The sequence below is a fragment of the Mirounga leonina genome, unplaced genomic scaffold, assembly GCF_011800145.1.
Source record: "Mirounga leonina isolate KUSES-001 unplaced genomic scaffold, KU_Mleo_1.0 Mir_114, whole genome shotgun sequence".
Lineage (NCBI taxonomy): Eukaryota > Metazoa > Chordata > Mammalia > Carnivora > Phocidae > Mirounga > Mirounga leonina.
Window position 1 is genome coordinate 37725555 of NW_023270265.1, and position 10277 is coordinate 37735831.

Genomic DNA, 10277 nt, shown 5'->3' on the forward strand with positions numbered 1-10277 from the left:
GAAGGAAGGAAGGAAGGAAGGAAGGAAGGAAGGAAGGAAGGAAGGAAAGAAGGAAGGAAGGAAGGAAGAGAAAAGAAACGAGAAGCATGTCAATGGTCTGTTTTTGGAAACCCCCAGCAGTTGCCTTTCTGAAGTCGCTATGCAGCTTTGTGGACACACACTTTCTCCAGCTGCAGCACATCTGGAATTCTGAAGTTGTACCTCTGGTGCTCCAAGCAAAATAGCAAAAAACCACCTTTGGTTTTCTGACCCATGTGGTTTCATAGCCTTTTCCAGACTTGAGCTGTGGAAAATTGCTGCTCTTGGCTTGAAAGTCACAGTTTAGCAAGTGGTATGTTTCAGGGGAACTGGTGGGCCTGAAGATTAATTTGTATTTGCTGCCTCCTGGGGTTCCCAATCAGCCACTTGGCTCCCAGAAGCCACCAGGCTGAGTGTTGCAATGCACACGAGGCGGGGGCAGGAATGCAGCATAAATGTCACCAGGGAGAACAGCCTCACCGTCTGCATGTCTTCTGGTTTGTGCACTTCCCCCCAAATCACCACCACGTATACAAGAAGAGTGATGGGGGACAGTTGCATCTTCCACCAACCACAAGATGCCTCCTGTCCTGGGGATCCGGAGGGGGTGGCACCTGGTATGGCTTTGTCTGACTTCTTCTCCCAGCCACATGACCCACCTGAGAGGCTTCGTGCCAGGTCTGCTGATCAGCGTGAAAAAAAGAGGCTGCAGTGACCAGAGGGAATCCAACTAATGGAGCTTCTTTTCCCAAACACAGTATAGTACATATGGGAGAAAGGTCGCTGGGCTCTAAATGTAGTGAAATGGCTCAGTAAATAGTCTCTTTTCCACTCCTAAGGAGCAGTGAGTCCCAAAGGATGTTGAATTTCCCATATGTGACTTTTAGAGATGGGGTAGAATTTGGGGTGGGGAGAGTAATGCACCGATATAAGTAAACAGATAGATATAGAGATACTGTCTGTCTTTGTTCTAATGTATAGTCACCCACGGCATTTTGCTGACCACTAAAAGTGCTTGGGGGAATGGATTTCCTTTGATGCAAAGAGGCAAATGAAAATGAGAAAAGTAAATGGTACCCCAGGCCCAAGCTTCGCATGGTGCTCACGTTGTGCCTTAGTACAGATTCCAGCTCACAGCCCCCGAGAAAGCCTGCCTGAGTTTGCCTACTGTGAACTCCCACAGCTTCCACCATCTGTAGCCCTCATTTTGCATGGTACATTTGCTGACTCTAAAAAAAAAATAGTAATTATTATAACCTTCCCAGGTATCCTTTCCATTTCTCTCAGTTCTCCTACAAGGGCCTAGAGGGCAGACTTGTGCTCATTGTATCCCCAGCATCAAGTTCAGGGCCCTCCCTACAGGAGGTCTCAGAATAATTTAATCATGCAGAAAGCATCACATACGTCAGATATACAGGCCATCCCAGCAAGGACAAGTATCCTGCAGTAGGAAATGACAAAGACAGCAGTTCAATGCAGAAAACACTTGCTCATGTCATGGGGTCATGGTTAAAAGTGACTTAACAGAGAAAGAGCTCCTGGTTTCAGAGGTAAATGCCATCATGCTGGGCACCTGACCATCTTCAACGCGAACTGTAGGCACAGATAGAGGGAGTGGAGAGAATCTGAGAAGCCGTAGGTTTGGATGCTTCAAAAGCATAGCCTAGCCCCAGGTCACGGAAGGAGAAAGCTTGGTATGCTGACGTCAGCCGTTAGATATGCAGGAAAATGACAGGAATTTTGAGAGCCAGTTGTTAAATCATCAGTAACCAGAAATCGGCTGTAGTGAGAGTATTTACAGCATGGAAACAGGCAAACACCACAAATCAGGCTCCTCCCATGCCACCTCATTGCGGAGAGGTGGTTTACCAGAACACTACAGCTAGCCTCTGACCATCTGTGGGCGGGCAAGAGTAATCTTTTCGAGCAAAAGTTTCAAGGCAACTGTGACCTTAACTGGCCTTAATTGCACAAAGCACCAGCCTCTGCCAACAGCAGGGTTTGGTCCCAGGAGCAAAGAATGGATGTTACCTGTAGCTGAGAATGTCTGGTCACTTCTGGGTCTTGTCAGTTACATCTGCCCACCAGATACCACTTACAGTTCTAGCTTTTCTTACAAAGGACTACAATACACACATGTATGTATTATGCATTTTTGAATTTGTAAATTTCTCTGATTATGGACTCTCAGAGCACTGCGTAAGAATTAAATCAAGCATTGCTCCCAATAGTGGTCCCCCACCATGAAAGAAACAGAACCAGGCATAACTATAGATGGTCAGAGTATCCATGCATGACACTTCCTTCTTGGATTTTTGCTGCCTTTTATTTGCACTTCTCTCTTTATAATGTTTCCCTGGTTGACCTTATCTGGTCCTGTGGCATTAATATTCTCATAGACAAATAGCACCCAAATCCAGCAATAATTTCTCCCTTCAGCTCCAGACTCATATCCAGATTCTTCCTTGACAAGTCCACCAGGATATTTAATAGTGGTTCAAAACTTTCAAAAGGTAAAATTGGCTCATGTCCCTCCCCTGCTTCCAGTGGCTTCTCATTTCATACCAAATCCAAATCTGTAACATGGACTGACTGACATCCCCAACTCATCGCTTCTTTGTCCTCCTCTCTCACTGCTGGTCTGGTTGCTGCCTCTCAAACATGGCAGACAGGCTCCAACTTAGGATAATTTGCTATTCCATTTTCCTGGAAAACTCCTTCACCAGGCATCCTCATGATTTCCTCCCTTACCTCCTCCAAGTCTTTTCCAAAGGCCCCTTATTAAAGAGGTCTTCCTGACCACCTTATTTTGAATTACAACCTCCCTTTATACTCCCTATACCCTCCCTTATCCACACCTCCTATAACCTCATAACATCTTACTGGCTTTCCTGTTTATTGTTTATTCCTCCCACGAGAATGTAAGCTGCCAGAGGGCAGGGATTTTAGTCCAGTTTGTTCACTGTTGTATCCCTAAGACTCTGCTCAGCATGGAATAGGGACTCAGTAAATACCTGTTGAATCATAAACGAGAACCATGGTTTCTGTCCTCAGACCACTTCCTCCTCTCCCAATCTTCTGCTCTGCCTATTGGCCCACCATGTCACTCAGTAGCTCAGAATAAAACCCTGAGCTACCCTTATCTTTTACATCCAACCCATTGGCAAGTGCTGAAAGCTCTCCCATTTAAATATATCCTGAATCTGACCACCTGCCTCTCCTCTGGCCGATTGTACCATTGTGATTGTAGAACAGGACAATTGTAATCACTTCCTACCTGGTCTTCTTGCTTCCAAGCTCCCAAATCCCTCACACCCACCCCTCCACATGCACACACTGCCAGAGCAGTATGTATAAAACATGACTCCTCAGGTGCAAACCTCCCAAAGGCTTCTCACCACATTTAAAATGAAATCCATGCTACCTGCCCTGGCCACTGCTGATTCCTCCAGACTCCTCTCTGACATGTTCCCACTGTTCTCTATCCTTCAACAGTAGCCATCAAGTGCCCGCTCTGTGACAGGGCTGTCCAAGGTGTTTGGGACACACCAGGAGACAAAATGGAGAAGTATCTGTGCTCTTGTGGAGCCTCCATTCTACTGATGGAAAGCAAACACGATAATAATCAGTAACGTCGTGCATACAAAGGTAATGAGCGCCACGGCAAATAGAAATGAGGGGGAATTGGAAGTGTGTGTATGGGCTGGCAAGGGCAGTATTAAACAGGTCTGCACTGAGGAGGCAAGGCAGGAGCCAAAATGGGGGAGGTGAGCCACCCTGGTCATCTAGCTATTCTGAGAACAAGCTGGACTCGGCTTGTATTGTGTCAACTCGGCTAAGCTGGAACTCTACTTCTTAGAATTCCTCTCCAGGCACAGCTCCAGGTTAGCATGGGCCACAATCGTGTACGAGACGTGGAAGGCAGAAATGGAGGTGCAGCATCATTCTGTCCTGCTAGGAAGGCCAACGCTGGGCTCCAGGTGCTGGGCCAGCTCGCCCACGTGGAGGCCTGTCTGCTGGCCCATTTGGTTGGACAGCAGCTGAGCCATGGCACCTGCAGTCCCCGCAGGATCCTGCCCAGGGCACACTTAGCCCAATGACAAAGGGCACCAAGGCCGGAGGCTTGAAGGCGGTGAGAGCCCAGTCAGGTGCCAACTCCCAGCATGTCCCTCCTTCCCTCACTCCTTGGCCTGCTCTGCAGACTTCCAATGGAGCACGGGTGCAGAAACAGCTTCATGTCTAAGACAAGTTAACCAGCTCCCACAGTTCTGGGAGGCCAAATGCCTAAATAACTAACTAAATACATTCTTACAGGATTTATTACAGGGATAATATATTATATCCATAATGGCTAGCTCCTTATCATTTAATCTGTGTTCATATGTCACCGTCCTATACAAATCCTTTTTTTTTTTTTTTTTTTTTGAGAAAGAGAATGAGTGGTGGGTGGGGGAGGAGAGGGAGAGAGAGAGAACCTTAATCAGACTCTGTGCTCAGCGCAGAGCCCAATGCAGGGCTCGATCTCACCACCCTGAGATCATGACCTGAGCCAAAACCAAGAGTCAGATGCTTAACCCACTGAGCCACCCAGGCCCCCCACTATCCTGTACAAATCTTAGCTAAATATCTATGATAGAAGTTTCTGCAGTTATTCCATATCCCCCCACCTATTTTTTTTTCTTTTATGGTATATATTGCTCTCTGAAGTTATTTATTTTTTTAAATTTGATTACTTGTTTACCAGAGCCTATCCTATTTCTTGCTCTGTCTTCAGTGCCTAAAACACAGACCGCACATGGTAGGAATTCAAAAAAATAATGACTGAATAAATGTATCTGATGTCTTATTTTTGGTGTCTGTCAACAGATTTCTGAATACCAAAACAAGCTAAATGCTTTCAACTACAGGCATTCTGAATGCAAATCTCACAGGGGCTTGATGGGAAATCTCCAGCATTTATACATAAAGTCTATAATTACAAATGAAAAGGCAAAGCATTTTATTGATTACATTAGTCAAAATTATTTTGCCAACAAACAAATTTTAAGCACAACCAAACCAAAAACAAACCTTTTTTTTTTTTTTTGTACTATCCATTCCACAAAAAAAGTTCCCTGTGGTTCATAGGGCTAAATATTAAAATAGTCACAAAGACAATGTCTTCAGTTAATAAATTATATTCAAGCTTAAGGGGTGAGAGCAAATGTTCAAGTTTGCTTTCTTTTTCTTTTTCTTTTTTTTGATTCGTTTTTTTTTTTTTTTTACTTTTTAAATTTAAATTCAGTTAGCCAACATATAGTACATCATTAGTTTTTAATGTAGTGTTCAATGATTCATTAGTTGCATATAACACCCAGTGCTCATCACGTTGCGTGCCCTCTGCTAAAGGTTTTCCCTGGCAAGAAAATACAGAGTTAGAAGATTTTAAACATTAAACTAAGAAAAATCTTTAAAATGAATGACTTTGTTTTACATTTTAACCATTTCAAACCAAAGATACTTGTGAGTCAAAACTTCTTCTGCTAATTCGGCGATGGAATAGTGGTCCTAATTATTGCCAATATCCCATCTTAATTGTCATTAATTACTCCTTCAGGACATTAGACTGATGTTTGCTCATTACTTTTGTTTTCTTTACAGTCTCTACTCTTAGCATCCCACCTGGCTGTAGATCTTTGGCACCAAAAGCCCCATTTCAAAGAACTCAGTGCTGGGATGCCTGGGTGGCTCAGTTAGTTAAGTGTCTGCCTTCTGCTCAGGTCATGATCCCAGGGTCCTGGGATCGAGTTCCGCATGGGGTTTCCTGCTCAGTGGGGAGCCTGTTTCTCCCTCATCCCGCTCCCCTGCTTTGCTCATAATCTCTCTTGCTATCTCTCTCTTTCTCAAATAATACAATCTTTAAAAACAAAAAACAAAACACCTCAGTGCTTTCTTACTGGGGCGAATCCTGGCATAACTTTATTTCCCTTCTCAACCTATTTTCATGTTAATTCATGCATTGAACTAACATGTATTGATCATCTATTGCATTCCAGAGGCTGTTTTGGTTTCAAGGTCATTGTCTTGAAAGAGTTCCTTCCTTTTCTGGCCCATAAATGTTACACCATTGACCTGAAGCAACAAGTCTAGCCCTTCCTTGTTTTCCCAGCCATTCTCTCTGAGACCATTTGGGGTGTAACACTTCCTGCTGCTTTCCTACAATTCTCCACCACGGATTTCTATTTGTCCTCGGGTAAGTGCTCTTCCTTCCCATTTTTGTTCCTGCCCTTTTAAAGTCTGAGAACATCAGAGGATTTCCTGTGCGGCCTCTGGTTTTACTAGCCCCATTCCCTTTTCTTCTGCAGGAGGATCACTTGCAATTGCAGGCTCAGAGTGACATCCCAGCCCTCTGGAGACATCATTCATTTGAAAATCTTTGACCAGGACATCTGGCCTATCTCTCCTCCGATCTTTGGGGAAATCTGCTTCCCTAAAGTCTAGATTGTGTGCTTAGCTGCAAAACTTTCCTCATTCTTGGGTATCATGAGCTCCAAAATGGATTCTGGGTCCAGGCAGCCATGGACTTGAATCTTGGCACTCCCACTTATTGGCAATGTCACCTCACCAAGTCAGGGAACCTGCTTGTACCGAAGTCTCCTGATCTGTACAGAGGAGGGCTATTCTGAAGACTGTGTTTTCCAAAGATGGCCACACCAATAAATATACATGTGTGCCCCATCCCGTACGCTTTTCTTACAATGGGATGTAGAAACCTTCCTATCTGGGCAGGCAGAATGTTATGCAACTTCTGAGAGTAAGGCATGCAAGGCAACACAAGACGCGCACTTTTGGAATAGGGTTCCCAGATTTCGCAAGTGGAAGTATAGAACACCCAGCTAAATTTGAATTTCAGAAAAACAACAAATAATTTTTTAGTGTCAGTATGTCCCAAATACTGCACAGGGCATACTAATACTAATAAAGCTTATTTGTTGTTTCTCTGAAATTTGAATTTGAACTGAGTGTCCTATATTTTATATGCAGAGTCCCCTGGGGAGCCCAGAGCCACCACGTAAGAAGTTTGACTCTCCTGGGGCGCCTGGGTGGCTCAGTTGGTTAAGCGACTGCCTTCGGCTCAGGTCATGATCCTGGAGTCCCCGGATCGAGTCCCGCATCGGGCTCCCTGCTCGGCAGGGAGTCTGCTTCTCCCTCTGACCCTCCCCCCTCTCATGTGCTCTCTCTCTCTCAAATAAATAAATAAAATCTTAAAAAAAAAAAAAAAAAGAAGTTTGACTCTCCTAAAGCTACTAGGTCTTCCAGTTGCTCAGTGTTTGAGCGTTCCCAAACCAGGCATCAAACATGTGTACAAAGAAGCCTTAGGATTATTCCTGCCTCAGCTACAGTCTTCCAGCAAACATGAACATACCCCAAGCCAGAACTCCTAGATGAACGCAATCAACCCTCAGAACCATAAAGGATGATAATAGATGATTATTATTGGTTTTAAGCTATTAAATTAGGGGGCAATTTGTTACACAGCAATAGATAACTAATATAATTAACTACTTCATAGGACTTTTGCACTGTTTATAGAAGTAAGGCCCTTAGCATAGCCCCTGGAACAAATATAATTCTCCCTTTTTCCCCCCAGCCCACACATAAAATCATTGATATACATGAGTGATGCCCCATGGTCTTTTTTCTCCAAGATTACTTTTATTTCCACAGAACTAATTTCTCTTTATTAGCTAGAACTGGATACTGAGGGTATGGGTTGTTTCCCCATGTTCTCAAATCTCTGGGAGATTAAACTGATAGCAAAGTAAGAAATGTCAGACACTCTATTCTAGCTGTGAGACCCCCCTAGCGGAAGTCCCCACACTGTGCATTATGCTCATGGCCCTTTGCCAATTCTGTGATCAGCTTTGGCAATCTCTTTATCTATCCATAATATGGTCCTACAAAAACCACTTCTGTTTTCTTTTTATCCTTACACAAAGACTCTGAGGTCCTTCTACCCACACCTTCATCAATTTCTATGAAGATGTTCACAAGTTATTATTTGTATGTTGGCTTGTTTTCTTTTCTTTTTTTTTTTTTAAAGATTTTATTTATTTATTTGAGAGAGAGAGAATGAGAGACAGAGAGCATGAGAGGGAGGAGCAGAGGAAGAAGCAGATTCCCTGCCGAGCAGGGAGCCCGATGCGGGACTCGATTCAGGGACTCCAGGATCATGACCTGAGCCGAAGGCAGTCACTTAACCAACTGAGCCACCCAGGCGCCCCTATGTTGGCTTGTTTTCATGTTTCTTCTCCTATTGTGTACTGACATCAATATGTCATGATTGTTACAGTCCCTGATGATCCAGTCCCTCCAGTGTCCTACAGATTGCTACCTACCCCATCCCACTTCAGTCAGGTCAATGACCCAATCGTACCCATTCCTCCCTCAATGTAGACTTAGACATGCTGATTATCATTCAAAGTAGAGGCACAGGATCTTATGGTAGGCTGCATAATAGCTCCCTACTCACCCAGAGATGTGCATGTTTAATCCTTAGAACCTTTGAAATGTTACCTTACATGGCAAAAGGGACTTTGCAGGCATGACTAAGTTAAGGACCTTGAGATGGAGAGATTATATTGAATTATCTAAGGGAGCCCAAGGTAATCACAAGGGTCCTTATAAAAGGGAGGCAAGAGAGTCAGAGAGAGATGGAGATGTGTTGATGAAAGCAGAGGTCAGCATGATGTGAGGCCATGAGCCAAGGACTGCAGTGGCCTCTAGAAGCTGGCAAAGTCAGAGAAATGGATTCTCCCTTGAGCCTCCAGAGGGAATGCAGCTCTGTGAACACCATGATATTAAGCCCACTGAGGCTGATTTTGGACTTCTGACCTTCAGAACCCTAATAAATTGGTGTTGTTTGCAGCCACTGAGTTTGTGGTAGTTTGTTGCAGCAATAGAAAACTAATGCAGACCTCCATGAGTCTTATGAAGTTACCCTTAGGTGGAGGGACCTGTTCAACCAGAAGGATCAGTCACATGTTTTAAGTGTATTTGTTTTATAATTATGACTGCATCTTCTTTCTTAAAGAGTTCGAGATGACACATTAAGAAATAGCCTCTCTATTTTTATTTGACCCAAATGAGCTATAGTTTGGGAGAAAAAAAAAAAAGAACAACAACTTAGGTGTGAGGATGGAGTACATTTAGAAAGAGGAAAAGAAACAGAATTCAATCCCATGTGTCTGCAGTTGCAGGTCTCTTACATTCGGGATTAAATCTGCCTCTGGTTTATAGTGAGAAAGATACAAGACAATCACTTGTCATAGACACTGCTGGCTTTCACCAAACCCACGTCCTCTTCTTTCCAGGCACTAGCTAGACAGCATTTCCCAACCCGCTTGCAGTGGGCGTGGCCTGGGACTGAGGTCTTGCCAATGGGATGTGAACGGATGATGTATGCCACACTCAAGCTTGTCCTTCCCCAAGCTTCCATGCATGTTTTTCTATGTTCTTTACCCTTCCATTGGCTTGATGCAGATCATCACAACCTTGAAAGCCACGTGTTGGATATAACCACAAAATGGAAGGATCCTGGGTCCCTGAATCACTGCTTGGAGAAGGATTACCAACCCATCAGGAACATCTGTTTTGGACTTGAAGTGAGTAAAAAGTTAACTTCTACTGTTTGGAGCAATTATTCATCTTGGAGTTGTTTATCATTGCAGCTAGCATTACTTTAAGGTAACACACAATGCAAATCCCAAATATTTGGGGTAAGCACAGCCTGTTTTGCAGACGGGTACGCCATAGGATCAATGCATCAGTAAGAAGCTGATTGGGGCTTACGTTTCACTGTGAACATAGCAGGTTTTATAAACATGCCTTGAAGAATGGTTCTTTGTAGGTTTTCCTGGCTCAGCCCAATCAAAGCCACTGCTGATGCAACAAACCCTTCTCTTGATGCATTACATAACTTGTATTAACAAAAACAGCATGGTTTTAGTATTTTCACTGTGGTCTAAATCTGAATGAGGAAATCATTTAATACCCTTGACTTTGTCAAAACACAGATCTCTGGACACAGCCATCTGAACATTCTTTAGTGTCTAAGAGAAATGCCACCCCACAAGTGTATACTTGTCTTGGGACCTAAGATGAGGGTGACCAACCACTCCAGTTCGCCTGAAACTGTGGGGATTCCTAAGATGTGAGACTTTGGGTTTTAAAACCGGGACAGTCCCAGGAAAACTGGGAAAAGTTGGTCATCCTACAGA